We start from the raw sequence: 18430 nt of genomic DNA, 5'->3' as shown, positions 1-18430 counted from the left end.
GCGGCGGCGAAGTTGTTCCGACACTGAAGCCCGAAATGTGCTCATCGTGGCGAATTATATCTGTAACTTTTATGGTAAAAAATTCGGTGTAGTCCTTTTCTAATTACTAATTGAATTTATTTTCGGGAAAAGTTCTTCCATACCGCAAATGAGCAAACTGTGGAAATCATGCAAAATAAAAATTGTTTCGGCCAAATTCCAGTCTTTAATTATTTTACAAACTGAAAATAATAAATTGGCATTCTTAAATCATTTTATCCTATGGTTCTCATTGCACCTGCTCATTTTTGTGATAAATGTATAAAATCCACTGTCTAATAACGTAATTCGTCAGTGTAGAATGTTAAGAAAATTAAGTATCAACTACTTTGAATATAATTGATAAACATATAGTTTTCTAAAGTGCTGAAAATGCTTGTGACCGAGTTTCTAGGAATGAAATGATGAGACAATTCTTAGCGCAAAGGGTTCAACGATAATCTCTGAATCCGCATTGATGCGTGGCGAAGGTGGTACGGTCGAAGAGTATTTGCGCTGTTAATTCCCGCCACAATTTCACCGCGATACGGTTGGAGGAAGTCTCCCGGTCGGAGTTTCGCGATAATCGGCCGACGATAAAGGGCGACTCGACTTGAATTTATTGGGGCTCGGCGCCGCGCAGATAAACTCCCTCTTTATCTACTGGAAAGAGAAAAAGGGGGGTAGGGGATACTAATCACGCGGTGCGATTTCACCGTGGAACCGGTGCGCCGTTGAATAACAATAAGACTTCCACGCGCTGCCGACACGAAACTAGCTCCGAATTTGAATGATAATGCCCGCGTAATTAATTAGTTGCAACGGAAGGGGCATTTGCCGTAAAAATCCTGTTTTCATTGAGCGAAACCCGGTCTCCTGGCGATCTAAATCGAGCGAGCTCGCGAGCAAAGATGCCGCACGAAGATTCGCAAGTACATTCGATTTATTTTCCAACTGAAAAATTGACTCTACATGCTCTAGTTCCCTACTGAATTTATTCTATTGAATATACTTGCAGGAAGAATTACTTTTAAATGTGGATAAATGATTCCGTCGATACCCGAGTAAATAGAGTATAAATTAATTAACGCTCGCAACGCTACACATTCGTCAATCATAGAACCCAGTTTAGGAAAGATAAAATAATGATGTACTTATGTATGTGAATAGTAGTAATCTCTCAATAAAATCGAATAAAGTGTCACGATGCAACAAATAGCTAATTACTATTTTTCTTCATTAATGATAGATTACACGAGAAGCATAAAAACAGGCGGATTTAAGCATCACGGTCTGCCGTGTCGGGATAAGTACAAAATAAATACGAGTTTCTGCGAGTCTGTTAGTTGAGGCAGAACAATGTAATTATTGCTGTATCACTATTAGCGTTCCAAGTTTCTAGCTAATGCGATTACCGTCTCGGAGAGTTTGCTTGCAATCCATCAGCTTACGGCTACGCCATTTTCATCCCTGTCCGAGCTGAAATCTGTTTGTCCGTGTCTGTGCGGGGACATCTCGATCTTTTGCGAAACTGTATTCGCAATAAACACCTGTGAGTGCCCTCCTTTTCACACACAACTAAAATTCATTTTTCGCGAACGTTTCTTTTAGAAAAGAGTTCATTCTAGAGAATGAATTGCTTAATAATTAGCGTTCTATATTTTTCTATTATACTATACGTGCAAATTACGGATTAATAAGAAACGATTAACCCTTTGGACTTCAACATTTCTTCCGACCTGGAATAATTCCATTCTATATCATTTTCTTCATTTTATGGATATGGAATTGATATAACACCTCATACAATACTCAAACGTAGGATTTAGTAGGGTAGTTATGTTCAAAGGGTTGCAACTTTATAGCAAGAACAATTTTTTCGATATACGAAACTTGAAAAATTGACTTTTAGCCACGAAAAACGGGATTCCAGCCGACAGTGGTGTCTGTTAGTCCGTTGCGAGAATGCCCGAACTTCGAAATGACAGGTTGAAAAAATTGCTCTCTCGGGTTCGAAAGGCTCCGGTCGAGCAAAGAGGAACGGCATGCAAAGCCATCGCGAAACCACCGGGACCCTTCGCGTGCTTTTTTACGATCATGGCAGACCCCTGGTGCTCGGCACATAAATGGCCGCATCATCGGAGCGCAACACTTGTTCAAACGAGACCCGCGTGTAAGGATAATAAAAGCACGTGGTCGAGCGTTATTGTACAACCCAGTTTCAACGACAATTTGTTTAACCAGCGCGGACGACCTCGACAGATAAGAAATTGTCCGATGGACGAAAGACTTCTTGTACGATAAAAAACGACGACGAATAAAAACGGCTGTCCGAAAGCAGTTTGAATTTGAATTTCATCGTGAGGCTCTTCAGAAAATTCAGAACAACAGTTCATTGTTCACTGTTAACGAAGGAAGTTACTCATAATTAACACTAAATGAATTCCATATAATTTTGAAATAACATGCACTGTGTAACGGTTCATTTTTGACAATGCCATAAAAATTACATTTTATTAATTTATTATAGTTTAAAATAATGCGATGTAAAGTAATTGGTAAACTCATTTTTGTTTAATTTTCACTTAGAATTGGGCCACTTTCATAATTATGGTCACATATTACGTATACAAATATCATTTTCATACTAATATATATTTTTTTTAGTTAGTTTATTTAAGGTAGCATCAACATTTTGGATTATTAGCGATCGTATTGCATTCCATTGCATTCGATTGGATTGCATTGCAGGTTGAATAGTTTTTCTGAAAGATATTCGTAAAAATTCGTATAAAAACGTGCTCGAAAACCAGGATACCCGCTTCAAGTGAGCACTACTGTAGTTCACAGTTCGGTAGCGGTATCAATCTGAATAATGGCTGGCCGTGCTTGATCCGCGCGAGCCAGTTAATTAACGATTACGCGGGCCTCTCGTTGGAGGCATAGAGCAAAGTAGCAGAGGCAAACAGCACCAACACCACGTTCGTCGCCGGCGACAGATTGAACGAGCTCTCTCGCCGGTCTCGTTCGCGTTCGGTGCCATTTCGCCGGTCTGGCGGCGGCGAACCGTGAGAAAGGAAGCGTAGTCGTTCCCCGCGAGCGGGCAGAATGGGAAAAACTCGTTAAGAGAGCCCGAGAGCCGAGGGGCCCGATGTTTAAAACCGATCGATCGGCGACTGTCAATTAAAGGAGACTCGGCTTCCGCCGTGAAACGTCCCCGGGATCGCGGAAAGTTCACGGATCGAGCGTGAGCCCGCGGGATCTATCAAACCGGGCCCAAAACCAACACGGGCCCGACCAGAACAACAATAGGTCGCGGTTGTGCAACCCGGTCGACCCCACGACGATAACGAACCCACGATTTCACGAAGCGGAGCCTCGTTCCGACGCACACTGGGAACGCTGGTCAACATGAATTTTCCCACAGAGAACGTGAAATATTGTGGAAAATGAACCGCTAGGTAGTGCTTGTTATTTCAACATTATATGGAATTCTATCTAGTGTTAGTATCCTTTTTCTTGAAGTATCTCGAAACATGAAATATATGACTTACACTACTGTGCAAAAGAAAGAAGCACCCGGCCATATTTAATAGAAAAGCGTACAAAATCGAATAAACACACAATAAGTTTTGAAAAAGGATTCCGTTGTTTAATTGAATAGTTCTGAGAATATGTGTTATTGTGGATTATCTAATACTTTAATACAATAAATCAATCATTGGACAATTTCTACATAAAGATATTGTTTGTCATTATATCTTATAATTATATTGGGTGCTTCTTTCTTTTGCACAGTACTGTAGACCATTCTCATACATATGGGCACAATTGTAACCTCATTTTAAATAGCAATCGTTTACACTCCCACATTGGATATTTATTAAACTAACTTTTTCGTAAATAAATCTTGTTCATCACGTCGTACAAGGTGTATGACAGTCTAATCTGATCAACTCCTGTTCTGCGTATTTCTACCATCGACAATCACACATTTTTGATTGATAGATATCGAAATATAATACTTTATTCAAAAGTAAAATGGAATATCTAAGTAATCATTCGGTGAAAATAGTCGATAAATTCACGAAGCACAGCAGAGCCTCCTGGGAACACTGACAACATGAATTTTATCAGATGTAGATTGATAGAACCTACGATCTATGATCCTTTATTAGAATTTGAGGGTACGATTTTTTATTTTTACGCTTCAGTTTGTTTAGTTTTGTCCATCCTTGAAATACCGTGCGACGAGAAAAGAAAATTCGCATGAACGCGAACGTATTGGTCGAGAGCGCTGAGCGGCCTCCTCCGAGTGTCCCGCCGAGTAATTGGCTACCTGTTACGTGGGATCGTTATTAAAATATTGCGGTGGAAAGCGGCCTTCGTTCTAGCCGGTGACTTTTTCTGCTAGCCGACTTTTTTCGTCGTATCTCCGTGCAAACAGTTTGAAAAAATTACTTCTGCGGGAGTTGATTTATTGGGTTGATGCGTAAGCGGCTGTCGCTGTTGCGTTCTAACCGCGGTTTTATCGCGAAGATAAAGTCTTGTTATGCATGCGTTCTAGATCGGTTTAAAATGCTACTCTTCCTCTTTCGAACGGAACTTGCATCTTTTAATTCGATTAACAGTTTCGCTTGTTCTAGTGCACTGGAAATTTTGTTAAAAGAAATCGTGTTAAAAAACAACAGACAACTTCCTGAGCACACCTTTGTGAAAACGTTCACATAACCATCGGTATGTCTCGCAATAAAAAAATATTACTCTGACGCTTAAACTTCTTACTTTCTGTAACGTCGAATCCTTAAAACTGAGGCTCAGGAATCCTTATCGGTGCACGGTACCAATAAACCATTCTGATTGGAAGATCCCGATACATTTTCGAGCCACTGATAAAAGGCCTTTCAATTAACCACTTTATCCGTCCCAATGAATTTTGGCAATCCTTGCTCAGTGAAGTTCAACAATATTACCACAATTAAACTGGGTTCTTGAAAACTGCCTCTAACTGAAACTTACGTCGTTGGAGATCGAGATATTAAGATCGGAATTGTTCAGATCTTTCTTTCGAAAAAATCTGAACAAGTTTCTTGCAATTGTAAGTGTAAGAACAAATTTCAAACAATATATGTAACTCTAAAAGAACTTAAGAGCTTTATCTGTACATATATATGTATATTAGCAATTTATTAAAATATTTAAAGCAAGAAAAAAATTTCTATTCAACTTTACTATTTTGTACAATACAAAAATGAATAAGCGAAAAATAAAACGACATTGGACGGGTTTAAGAATATTATTACATTATTTCCAGCTTCTTAAACTTATTGAAAGAAGGAATACATTTCAGTCTATCTTCCGACATTTTTTACTTTGTATAAAAATCCGCTGTCCACTAACGAATTAACATTCCTCAGTCCGGTTAACAGAATTTCGTTTGTTCCCGTCAGCATTTTCCATTGTTTCGTGCACTTAGCTGTACCGTTATCCCTCGTCCTGTTCTATTTTGATCTTCCCTAGCGCGAATTTCTTCCAGTTCTTTTCCCCGGTCAGATTTTTTCTTTCACTTTGTCAGAGTACGACTCTCTCGGTCCGTTCCCCCCGTTCACTTTCTTCCTCGTTGGCAACAGAACTGAGCAGCACGATTCGCCACGAGCACACACACAGAGACAAATCCGTGCGAGTATCCGTGTCGAAGCGTTAGTGTTCTTCCCCCCTTTTATCGGCGGAGTGTGTAGGCCGTATTACGGGCATCCTGTCGGTTTACGATTATGGTTAAATCGTAAGATCCTGTAGCTCTGGCTTGTCTACCCCCAACGTGTGCATTAGAGTCGCAATCGGAAATCGGAGGGAAAGAGAGCGATACGTTAATCCCGTCAAGAATGTTCTCCGCGTATTCAGCTAGATCGGTTTCCTTAATCAATAACTCTTCCTTCGTGAATTGTTTGATCGTTCGCACTAAACGATCGGCATTTCTATGCATTTGCTGATACGCAGTTAATAAATGTAATAAGAAAATGTAATATGATCCTAACAGATCAGTGGTCCAAAAATTATAAATCTTTAAAGTTGGACGATTTTCAGTGTCAAAGAATATATATACTGGCATTTTTTTTTTAATTTTTAGAAGCCATAAATGCATAAAGATCCGTAGTCTACTTATTACTGATTAATAGACTTATTACATTTTCCACGTCGATTTTGAAAGCGTAAACGAGGCTTAAGCAATCACTGTCTGCGAATCTGAAGGAGATGTTTGCGTGCTGTCAATCGATGCACGATTTTCTAGTAAAATTCGCCAGTTAGACGAGTTAGCGTGCTCGGTAATCGCGTCTCGTTATTTTACAGCAAGATCCGTCTTTCCAGCTGCGAGATACCCTATCGATATTCACGATTACGATGAAACAACGCGCAGGTGTCTAAGCAGGCGTGTTACCTGAACTTTCGCACCCTCGAGGCTCGCGGGTGCGTTCACACCGCGAACCCGACGATTCTATCGATCTAGATATCCTCGGAGCGCGTGAACATCGACACGCAACCAGCCGAAGCTTCACTGTCTGATCACGATAACGGCTGAAGTCTCGCTGATGGCCTCGGATAATCCATTTAGCTAAGAAATTCCCAAGAGAAAAATTTCTCGCGGCCAGAACACGCTCGTTCTTCTCTAGAACGTTTCACTGTATCGCACAACTCTTACCGAGACATTAAAAGCAAAATACAAACAAAAAATTCAATCGAGCACCTTGTCGTCTAAGAATAGAAAGAGTTTGTGTTTATTTTTTAATTGAATTCTTTACGCGCAATTTCTTCTGCGTCGATTTTTATTGGCATTGAAGAAGGAATTGTGTACTCTTTCAAGAGATCGCTGCAGGCGAAACAAAAAGTATTTACAAAAAAATTGTTTGAATAGTCTGTTTGCATTTCTACCGCAGCCGATACACACGCGGACACGTTTAAACAATTTTTTACCGTTTTATACGGGAGTCTACAGAATCTTTAACCCGTAGCACTCGAATTGTGACTCTGAACCGCCAATAGAAATTGCTGTACAATTATTTAAAATATTGTCCACATTATTAGGTCGCAAGAAATGTTCAATTTTCGATTTCAAATAGCTCCGAGTGCAAAGGGTTAAATTCTTAAAACGTTTTTGTTATTTTCCATTTGATCTACAGTGGGTGTAAAAAGTATTCGTACGCCGTGCGCCCTTTAAAATAGAATAATTTCTTGATAATTGTACCAAACGCGCGCGACCTGATTTTTTATAATCAATTAGAAGAATTGGTTTACGAAATGATATGTAAAATAAACTTTCCAAAAATTATAATTTACAAGGTTACATGCGGAAATAAAAAAGGCATTATTTGAAACTTTTTTGTTTGGGCCCTTAAAGAAAACATATATTTTAAATTTTTATTAAGGGCTCAAATAAGAAGGTTTTAAAAAATGCCTTTCTTATTTTGGCATGTAACCTTGTAAATTATAATTTTTCGAAAATCATTTTTTGCATATCATTTCGTAAACCAATGCTTCTCACTGATTATAAAAAAATCGGGTCGATTGGTGCAATTATAAAAAAGTTATTCTATTTCAAAGGGCGTACGAATACTTTTTACACCCACTGTATTTGTTGTCATAACTACACCACAATTATGATAATTACCACTGAAGATAAAACGATATCGGTGCTGGTTACTAAACAAACGTTTCAATTTTCCAATGAGCCCACCTGCTCGCTAGTTACGCTAATCGCTGTAAGACGATAATTACGGACATGTCGATGGAATTATTTACTGTATCCGAGTACAACATTCGAACGTGTTCTATGGTGCAGGTTCGCGACAGGCGAACCGCGACGGCGACGAGCAGAGGGAGGAGACAGAATAATTCGTAGAAATAATGTTCGCCGTTCGTGCGTGTAATGTATTCCATAAATTACCCGAGAGCGGTCCGAAGTTTCGATTAGAAATTGCTTCTACCGTGCGCGTGTTTTCGTGTTCCTAGGTTGGTAGAACAACGGTTCGACAAGCCTACTTATGGATCTCCGACTGTTCGCCTCACGGTGTATTAGCATAATGTAACGGAATCCCCTGAATATTCATCGGCCGAGTATACTGGCTGGCCGGATTTCGCGACGCGTGACACGCAGATTGCGCGATAGACGCGACGCCGCTCCGGAGGACAATTTCATTCTTCCTGTTGCTTCTGGCAGACGGTATCTGTCCCTTAATAACGTGGCTGTGCCACGGGGCAACAAACCCTTTGAGCCCTTGAACGGAGAATAGTCGCGAACGACGCGACAGTCCCGCTCTGCGCTATATCTGTTCATGGGCCCAAAAATCAAACTTCTCATATCGATTCTTAAGGCGGTAGCTTTCAAACACGGGGATTTTCAGTAGTCAAAAACGCAAGATAAAAGATCGATCTAGCGCACTATCTCCCTCAGAATTCCTAACTTTCGTTTACGAAGCGTAATTACCATTGTTCGGCAGCACTGTGATTGATGATATATGAAAATAGTTACATGCGCAGTTGTATGCTTCCAAATAATGCAAATAACACTGCCGAATAATGCAAATTACGCTTTATAAATGAAAAAATAGGACTTTTGAGGGCGATAGCGCCCTAGATCGATCTTTTATCTAGCGCTTTTGCCTACTGAAAAGCCGCGTGCATTATCGGTACTCTTGCAATCCTGGAAAAAGGAGTCTATCCCCTTAACGAATGCATAATGTTTCTAAAAGTTATTGAATACTCTCGTCACGGTAAGCGTTCAAAGATCAAACTTTGTCAGATACCATTTTTCACCGGAAAAGTTCCATGTTTTCGTAATGGTGCCCAGGAAAACCTATCGAGCATTACGAGCCCGTTTTTTCTTATGGATACGCGTTGTATATTTACGACGCAAATCAAATACACCCTTTTGCAAATCACTTTCAACCTTCCACAAGTAAAGTATGCTTGAGTATATTTTTCATAAAAAAATCAAACCAAATGTAAATGAATTACTTATATAAAAGTAATTACCAATTCATTAACTTTGTAATGTGCATATTCATTGCATTTTCTGATGAATAAATTTAAAAAATGAAAGTGCATATGTACTTATTGAAGCGTACTGAGTATTGAGTCTTATGTTTCCCTTGCAGTAATGACACCGTTCACGTGTGTTTAAATAAATATATAATTTAATATAAATAAATAAATAATTCAAGGTATTCATAATGGGTGCAATTGACTTGCAAAAGGTTGAAATTGATTTGAAAAAGGGTGGATTTGAAGTACAAAATCCATAGAATTAATAGAATTTAAAAAAACGAATTTCAAACATTTTTCACGTCCTCGCAGAATGATAACCTCGATAAACAAAACTGGGATGATAACCTGGTTAAACATGGCGGAACTATTGCGCGCGGACTTTTAGAGGGTCGTGTGTATCGCGAGTACACAGAATCCGTAGTCTAATCAGTGAAATTGAAGCCGCTAGTTTGCTAACTATAGCGTTGTCGAAACAATCGGAGAATTCGCCGCAAGGACTACGGCTTGCGGAACAGCGAGTGCAGTATCGTCAGATAAAATGTATCGTTTAGCGATCTGCACGAATTAGAAGTTACTCGGGAATTAAGCGGCAAAATGGCGGCAATCTGCTAATGCAGACAGCCAGCCCCAGCGGGGTTTCGCGACGCCACAGGTTATTGAATTACTCCATTACGCGACGGTGTCGTTGACCATGTTTGTTAACAAGATTTGCTGCCAAAAGACCCCCACTTATCGCGACCTCCTATTCGACGTTTAGTCGTGTGAAAATACTTATTGGCGGCGTTCCAATATTATTAATTAATTCATTGCGAAGGTTTCGAACGCTTGAACATTATACCGATGCCAGATTTAACGAGGAAAATAGCTAGAGAAGAATAAAATTTTATCGAATTTTCTGTCTAAGAGTATTTATAATTTCATGTTTCTGTAATTTGCAATTTAGATGATGATTGGATCGAGTAAATAAAATCTTGTTATTACGAGGAGAATATTAAAACATGAATCATGCAATACTTATTCTTCTTTTGGGTTTATGATCGAAATAACAATTAGTTCGTAACTCTGAATTAAATGAAGAAACGGGAAGAGAACGTGCAGTCTTGTATTTGATGGAATACCTGTCCGTTTTTTTTTTGTTTCTTTTTATGAAGCAGTAAAACTTGTGGCACTATAGGCAGTAGTAATTACAACGTATACCGCGCGGACATCAATATTTAAAAGCCATCAATTTTTTATTTTTGTATTGTGCCAAAGGCCGGAAAAATAGCAAATTTTTTGGACGATAGAAAAATAAATATTTTAACATCAAAATTATTATTTCAACCGAAAAAATCACACACGTGCTTCAAATACCAGTGAATATGTGTGCAAAATAGTGTGTTCAATAGTTCTTCTATCTGAATAATATACAAGAATATACCACAATATACCTGAACATACGATGTATTGCAATGAATTGCAAACTGTGGTTTACTACAGAATAAGAAAAATTTTTTTTTAAAAATAGAAATAATGTATGTGGGCCTATATTGAAAATTTAAAAAATACGTTTTGTAGATCTGTGTGAATTAAACATATTCTGAAAATTTCGTTAAAATCAGTCGACCTTGCAATGAGCTACAAACGTTTAAAGATGGTAAAAAATTGCAGATTTTCACGATTTTCGGCCTATATCTAAGAATTCTTACATCTTTCAATGGCTGTCGCTTTTTCCTGCATCAACCGATTTCGATTAAATTTTCACAGTGCATATAATTGACACAGATCTACAAAACGCACTTTTTAAATTTTCAATATAGGCCCACATAAAAAAGTTGTAAAATGCAACTTTTAGTATTTTTTCTACAATTCCGATCAATTGCTATTTTTGAAAAAAAATGTTCACATCCTGTAGTAAACTGATTGCCCTAGCTTCTCAAAGATATTCAAATCGTATAGTACAATATTAAAGAAGTCATCGTCTTTTTTAGAGCGTGCGAATATTTTTCCGAGTATGTACAAGAAGATAGAGGAGAAAAATTGGTGAAAAAGGCCTTGGAAACAAGAACGCAAACGATCTTTAGAAATCGAATGTCTCGGTCTGGATTACGGGCAGACAAGGGACCGGAGTGTTCAAACAACGCGCGAGACACGCGGAGATAATACCTGGAGCCCGATAACAGACATTCCGCGCGGCTTGTAACGATTTCGCATCGGCTCGCGAGCCAGGTCGGCGTGCGAAATCACGAGAAACGATTGAACGGGGACCGTCAGGAATTTAATTGGCCGGTATCGAGCGTTATCGTCGGAAATATTCACGAACCAGTCGCGCTACTGTTTTCGCTACCGGAGATAATCTCGCGCTCCGAAGACGATGGAAAGCACGATGAGGTTCGGAAGAGGAACGGGGAGTGGCCGAGGGAATTGCAAAAAGCCCGAGAGAACCAGTCCCGGCCGAGCCCGAGCCCGAGCGGAGAAGTCAGTTAATGCTCGTATTAGCAATGATTTACTGCGATAATTATGGCGATCGGATGGCCTGCGAACAATTCTCATTGCCGCAACACAAACGGGAGCTCTAAGACGATAGCTGGCGAAGCGAACTCCTTCGTGGTAAGGATCTCAGACAGTTGACAGAATTGCACAGCGAATAAACATATTTAACGTCGACGGGCGAACAATCACCTCAAAAGAATCCTACAAGATCAAAGTGATTGTTGTAATAAAATCTATAGAGTTAACGTTTATCACATTAAATCGTGAACTCTTTTAGATCGTGCAACCCTCAACGAAGTTCGTTAATTGTTAAAGATAGACAATGAACTATGTCAACCACATATAAATGTACAGTAGACTCCCATAGAACGCGATGAAAGAAATGTTTAAACTTACTGTGTATTTAACGTTTACCGCAAAATACAATACGTATGTCTTTTTATACAAGTTTCTTGTCGCGTTATACAAGAGTCTACTGTAATCCACTAAAAAATCTCACAGAATCGAAATAATTGAATGAATGAAACCGAAACTGGCAAGTTAATATAAAATATATTCTATTTGAGTGCACCACTACACAAATTAATTTGCCTTGTCAAAGGATAGAGTCGCCCGAAATCGAAGCTTCGGGTCAAAACAATGGCGTCATTAGAGTACTTCGAGAGTATTTCGATTGAGAAGCAAAAGAGATATGTAATTTTCCCTGGTTTGAGCACGGAGTATTTATTCGACGCTCCCTTTGACAGCAAAAATTTGGAAATTTTTTGTAGTTCTCGTGTGGCTGACATGTTTCGTAGAAAATGGGAAATATTACCCCTTTGCACTTTGAACTATTTTAACTCGCAAATTAAACATTCCTTCCGACCTAGAATATTTCCATTCTTAATGATTTTTTAAATTTGGTGGATACGAAATTGATATAATATTATACCTCATACAGTATTTAAATGTTTAATAAATTATTAGATACCAACATATCTAATAATGTAAACAATATGGGAAATATTAAAGAATCGTTCAAAATGTCGGTCATATTTCAAAATAGGCCAAATTGGAAATGGAAATGGCAGCTAGAAATTCGTCGTTGGTAATACATACCAAATGATTTATATTAATATCGAATAATCCTAAACGAACGTAGATTGGCAAATAACCGAATCAATGGAGAATAATTAGAAATTCGATTAATATACAATAATTAGGTATTTATCGAAATATCTATGATACGATTAAAGCTTAATGCTTGCAAAGCAATCAAATTTTAGTGCCGACGAGAAATGTGTAATTATTAGACAGCGGATCTTTATGGAAAATAAAAATTTTCTATCTGAATTGCAAAAGTGAATTCAAATTCTTTTAATGTTTTTATAGGTTTAAATTACACCCACTCATGTTTGTTATAAATGCATAAAATCCGCTGTCTAATAATTATTTACAGGCCACCTGAAATACGAGAGGGATTGTTTGCAGTATTTATCGAACAGGAGAATCGAGGATAACAAATGTCACTCTTTTATCGTATATAAATGTTTACGTATCGAAAAACGTCGACGGAAAATTTTCGCAGGCAGAAAACCGCTTCTCTCGAAATGCCTACAGTTTTTATATGTTTTATTATTGCAAGTTTGCTTTGTTTGTCGCTTCAATATTTCACGTAGAATTTTCTACTCGACGCTCCACTCGATACCGTGTTACAAGCGCGCGCGTATGTAGATCATTTCGTCTATACAGAATGGAAAAGCTTTCTTCAATGTTTGTTCAAGTAAATGAAACCAAAAATATGAGAGGGGGAAACTGAATTGAACATGTGCACGTATGTTTGCCGTGCAGATTCTAGACTGATAAAAAACTGTTGTAATGGTAGTATGAGCTCCGTAGTTGGAGTAGGGAAAACGGTGCCGCACAGAGGTTCAGAATCCCCAAAACGTGGCCAAAAGTCAATTTTTCAACTTTCTCAAAAATAAATGAAATTTATGCCAATAAGTTCTTAAATGTACAGACTAAGTTTTAGCATAAATGTAAATTGTTATAAGTAGACTGCGGATGTTTATGCAATTTTTAATGTTTGCAGGCAAATTTCAAGAAAGTCGGAACAAATAGAATCTCATTTTCAGTGGTAGTAGCTTTTATAGATCTGATATAAATCAAAAACGTATCAAATTATGTAGAATTTTATAGTCTAGCATTTTTTGAACTTTTATAGAAGCTATAAATGCATAAAGATCCGCAGTATAATTATAAGTTACCTATTATCTTTCCAGAGAAGTTTGAAAACAAGCAAAAATGCAAGTCTTAGAATGATCGCACTTTTTCCTGAAATGAACGTTGTTTGCCTCATCATACTTTTTTACGAGTAATCATTTCAGCAAAACTAGCTATACAGCATCAAAAAGCATTCTTTCAGCTGCGTGTATGTATAAAAATTAAGAGCATAAACATTTTTTAAAACTTTGAAAATTGTCTCTTTCGGAACACCTGTTTTCCTGCCTGTTTCTTCTTTGATGACGATTACACACAAGCTTCATAACAATTTCTTGCAAATACTTGCAAAATTAAAAGTTTATTTCGATGCTAGTTTTCATAGTACTACTTTCAACCTTTGCCACGCTTAACAATAATTAATTTGAGAAGTAAAATTGACGATTTGAACTTCTACAGACATGTGTGTTGACGTAAGAAATAGCATGATTAATTTTTTGAATTTTACAATCATAAATCGGTCTTTTTCCCCATTGTGCGTTGGCGCGAGACAATTGGGAATTTGTCGCACAGGATCGCGCCAGTCAGCCTATATGTATATATGTTTTATCGCGTGAAATGGTACTCGTGTTCGGCGTCATCCCGCCACTACCATATTCATCCCCCTATGTTCCCGATTAATATTCACGTCGCGACCCTCGTGTTTTTCCGTCACCCCCGCGGCACGCTGTTTTCCCTGCTCTGATTTCGATTCGTTTCAATTACCCGGGATAACTCACGCGTTTCTCGTCGTCCCGCGCTAATGGCAAGATCGGCGCCATTTATCTGTTATTTCATGGAACTCCGCTGGAAAAATTAATTGGCTTCTTGCACGCTCGGGGAGCAAACGACACGCGGAGAGAATTTGTTGGCGGAACACTTCGGGAAATTGAATTCACCCTTGATTCATTTGGTGGACGGAGTACGACGTTTCTGAATCTTTTAATTTGATTATCACTTCGTCCAATGATCAAATGCCAAAAAAATCACAAACACGTAATGAAATGTGCATTATAGTGGTGCAAAAGTCATGAATTTCTTCGTCCGAAACAATTGCTGATCGTACCAAAACACATGTAACCACTTCGAAAGATAAAAATAGACTAAACATCGAATACGACCAACCAATGTACAGGGTGTGTAAAAACTAATGGTTATCCGTCGTAGGGGTGAATCTACACCTCTGGATCGGTGGACATTTGTAAAAGAAACTTGCCGCAAAATTGTTTATAGCAAAGAAGATTGTTGTTACAGTTTGTTTTTACATCAATACCTTCTACTCATCGAGAAGAGAAAAGGTTTGGTAGGAGCCACATGTCGCAAACAAATAGTTCTACTAGAAATATCAAAGTTCTTGCAAAATTTGATTGTGTAGAACTATATGTATAGACAAAAGCCTACTATGTACTATAGTCCACAGTGCGCGAACTTAAACAGAAGTCCCTTAAAGGCAGAGGTAGATGACTACAATGATGTGTCATAGTGCTGATTTCTGTGTGACTAAGGGTAGTGACCGGTCGAGGTTCACTGTCGAAAACATCTATCTTAGTCACTATTTATCATAAAGTAAATAGTTGGTCATACAACAGAGTGGAAGGTGTTGATGTGAAATACAACTTTACCAACAATTTTCTTTGTCATAAACTATTTTGCGGCAAGTTTCTCTTACAAATGTCCACCGATTCAGAGGTGTAGATTCACCCCTGGAACGGATGACCATTACTTTTTATACATCCTGTACAGACACTTTTCAGATATGTTTACCAACACACAACAAAAAAGAAATTGGCGTGAATCGGACTAATACAACCCGCGAAATTACAAAATTCCCGTTATTTTTTTAACACACCTTGATGACACCGTGTTGATTGAAGGGAGAAATCATTGACATCTTCAATTTTTCAAATTTTCCAACAATTTCGTATTTCATCTCCTCAATTTTGCTATAAATGCATAAAGATCCCCAGTCTAGTGATCACAAAGGATGTCAAAGGGTTCCAAAGGACAAATGGCACGCCGAAGAGCAGATCCAGCAACACGCGATTCCAGGCTCTCGCTGTTGAAATTTAATCAAGCACTGCTTTTCGATACCGACGCGCGATAAAAAGAAAGAGAGCGTCCCGGAAAAATGAAGCTATTGCCCGTAGAGGGAGGAAACTGCAGCAGTTTTCTTTGATCAATTTCGCGGCTCTTTAGCTCAACAGAATTGCGGAGCTTCGGTGGAAATGAAGGAATTGCGTCGATGTGCGTTTCCCAGTGAGCGATGGACGAGAAACAACCGTGGAACGCATCAGCTTCGTTTCCGACGAACAATTGAATTTTTCCATTGGCAAATGGTTCAAGGTTTTCGTTTTAATCAGCGTACGCGTAAAATGTGCGCGGATTTCCTCTATTTTTGTACGCTGTGTAACGTAGTCGGTCTGCAATCACTGAGTGCGAATTTGTAGCGTGCACTGTGCTGAAAAGATTCTATTTTTTTAATACAATGCAGAGCATCGAGTTATTGTGTTTTTGTTTGCTGCGTTATTATGGAATTGTGTATTTTTATGAAAATAAAAATGGATAGCAGCTACATACACATTTATCTCTTTGTTCAATCATTCTACACAATCGAGAATAATACCACAGTATTTCCGAATTGTTTAAATAGTTTCACTGGTTTTTTAAATGCATCAAATCTGCGGATTGTCCTTCTTCTGTCATGTTTTGCGAATGTCTGTCTCCTGTACAAAGTAAATCATTTTTATTTTACCACTATCAAGCGGACCTTTATGGAAAATAAAAATCTTCCACCTGAGTTGCAACAAACTGGAGTGTGAAACAGTCATTTATTTTCTTTCTTAATATATTTAATAGGTTGAAAATAATGTAATGATATTTTTTAATTTTTCTAATGTTTTTACTGCTTCAAATTACACCTACTCATTTTTCTCATAAATGCTTAAAATTCGCTGTCTATTTATCACATTGAGAACAAATTGTTGCTCCCGTGTGGCTAATTTAATTTTTACAAACATCCATTAGCGAAGAAATAATGTATATTGGATAAGCTTGGCTTCGTAAATAACTAGCAGCGCCATCTAATAGTGCTTGAAATAACTAAACGTAGTAAGCTACTGCACGTGCATATTATAAATTATATTTCCATTATACAGACGATCAAATATTAAAGACATTACAAATCGTGCTAAATATAGTGCACAATCTATTGCACAGTGTTATGTGCATTAAATATACACGATAAGAAACATCATCTATGCCAAAGTTTCGATGGCCGAGTTGCTAGAAGAGAGGAATACGAACCCGAACGTCGCCGGTTCGAAACCCGAAGGTCCCACTGAACATTTTCTCACTCGCAGAATAGTCGTTTTCGTTGTGGTCGGTGACAAAATGGTTCACACAGTGATGAAATCTAAAGTTTACCCGGAGCATCTGTTCGATCGAACCTCACTTGTTGGGGATCTCGTCAGATCGATGAACTGGAAATTGTCATAGTTACTCTGAGTGTTCGAACCATGTTGTCTTTTTTTCTAGTCGTCTCAAATCTTTTCAAGATATATTTATAATAATTATAACTATCGTGAAAGAAAGAATTGCTATATCATTATTCAAAATACTGTTTAGATTATTAAATATGTTGGTATCTAACCAATTACTAAACATTTATTTAAGTATTGTATAAGGTATTATATCAATCTTATATTCGTATAAAGAAAAAAATTAATATAGAATGGAATTATTCTAGGTCGGAAGAAATCTTTCATTTTCGAGTTAAAGTAGCACCAAGTGCAAAGGGTTAATAACGTTTCATATATCGTTCTTAATCTAATGCAACGACTAGTAACGTATAAAATTATATTCTATTTAATATCGATAAAAATAAATCTTTTGCGCCTTCCTAAAGCAATCGCAAATTTAAAAATTAATCAAAATATTGGGTTGGCAAGAAAGTAATTTCGGTATTTTGAGGTGAAATAAAATCGATAATCTTTATTCAAGCGATGAACTTTAATCAATAAAATATTTTCTTATTTATTCTTTTTGGCAAAAGATCATCGAACAAAACCGAAAATGTGTTATTCATTAAAGTTCATTACTTAAATAAAAAAACGGGCTCTATTTCACCTTAAAATACCGAAAAAAATTACTTTCTTGCCAACCCAATAAAATAAAACTTTCTAGAATTGAATCGTCACAGTCACTAAAAACAAAAATTGTTTCCCCCGTTTCGCTCTGTGAGAACAGTCTTTGTGGTGCATAATTTTTTCACGACAAAAATAGTTTCCCACAAACAGCGATTGAATGCTGTTTAAAAAGTAATCGACCACTTGATTCTTTTGCGGAGCGAAAAAGCGTGACGCCAATTTTGATCTCATTATAAACAAGAAAATTCGTAACGCCAAGAACCGAGCACTATGCTTGTTCGATAAAGAAGGAGAGAGTCCCATTAGCCTAACCATCGTTCAGAGATGTTCCGCGATCCTGCTGGAGCCTTTTTCCGTAATAACCGTGACCCGTTTGGACGACGAAAGTGTGTCTGGTTCTATTAGCCTTGTTAGTACCGCGGCATGATAGTCGATTGATATTTCGTTGGCTGCGAGCACGGAACACGGAGTCAAAGGAATAACGAGGGAGGGAGAGGGGTTTCTTTGTTATAACGAGG

The 18430-nt window shown here is 38.0% G+C and overlaps 1 protein-coding gene across 8 annotated transcripts in view; it reads left to right on the top strand.

Annotated features, from left to right (window-relative positions):
- LOC143210520 (ras-related protein Rab-37) overlaps positions 1-18430 on the top strand; it is a 138172-nt gene that overhangs the window by 105029 nt on the left and 14713 nt on the right. The window lies entirely within an intron of this gene.

Source organism: Lasioglossum baleicum, chromosome 1 (genome assembly GCF_051020765.1).
Source record: "Lasioglossum baleicum chromosome 1, iyLasBale1, whole genome shotgun sequence".
In the NCBI taxonomy this organism is placed as follows: Eukaryota; Metazoa; Arthropoda; class Insecta; order Hymenoptera; family Halictidae; genus Lasioglossum; species Lasioglossum baleicum.
The sequence above is the reverse complement of the archived record's forward strand: the minus strand, read 5'-3'. Positions and strand labels throughout refer to the sequence as shown.